Consider the following 1,147-nt stretch of genomic DNA (forward strand, 5'->3'; position numbering starts at 1 on the left):
GGACCCATGAAAGGGAGTTTATCCGTTATCGCTCAGAAGGGCCAGGATAAGCGCTTGTGAAAAGTGTTCTGGTGTGAATCAGGAGAGAAATCTGCACAGATCAAGCAGCGTTTAAGCAGCTCTAAACTAATATGTGGCTGGATTTTGATGTGAGAGACAACAGGAGACGTACTTTTTCACTGGAAGAAGTGTTATTATGAATTATGGACTAATATATTAGTTAAAAATGTCGTAATGCTGGATTTGTTTCAGCTTTTGTCTTCTCCAGATGTTAACTGATGGACTGGAGTGCTGTGGATTACTTGTGGATTATTGTGATGTTTTTATCAGCTGTTTGGACTCTCATTCTGACGGCACCCATTCACTGCAGAGCATCCATTGCTGAGACACTGATGCATACAAACCTGATGAAGAAACAAACTCATCTACAGCTTGGATGGCGAATATAATTTTTTTGGGTGAATTATTCCTTTAATTAACATCATGTTTCGAGGCGTGTAGAAGCACAGTTATTCTCAGAATATTCACATAATAAAATCCCAAGATGAAAATGACAATTAGGCGTGTATTCATGAATGATGATGCAGAAATTTAAACTTTATTCATTTATAGGAAACATTTATTTCCTCGATCTTGTGTGCTCTGCATCTCCTCTGCACCACACCAGCTATTAAAATAGACAATACTAGAATACTGAATTCTATAATCAATGCAATGAATTATTATAACAGAATCAATGCATCAATGTATTTTACACACCTACTATCCACTATTAAACAGCATATTGATAAATCGTGCATTGCAGCATTGCTAAAACTGAATGTGGATTGCAATGCTCAGATTCTGATGTGCTGAGGTCACAATCACAGACGTCTCAGCGCTCTGACCAAGCAAAAATAGGCTTCAAAAACAGGAACTGCTCCCTTCCCATAAGACAACTTCCTCCATTCCGGAGTTCACGCGCACCAGAGCCTGCCTGGAGTGGAGTAAAGGTCAGTCAAAGAGTCCGCACACCATCAACAAACACAGCAACGGTTTAGCATCGCCAACAGCAGCATCAATGGTTCCACATTCACTTCCACAGTTAGGACAGACTAACAGCGAACCGTACACACGACCCAAACCCCAGACCCCAGAGACTCTCTAA

This window comes from Sinocyclocheilus grahami, unplaced genomic scaffold (assembly GCF_001515645.1).
Source record: "Sinocyclocheilus grahami isolate Dianchi unplaced genomic scaffold, SAMN03320097.WGS_v1.1 scaffold1916.1, whole genome shotgun sequence".
Taxonomy (NCBI): Eukaryota; Metazoa; Chordata; class Actinopteri; order Cypriniformes; family Cyprinidae; genus Sinocyclocheilus; species Sinocyclocheilus grahami.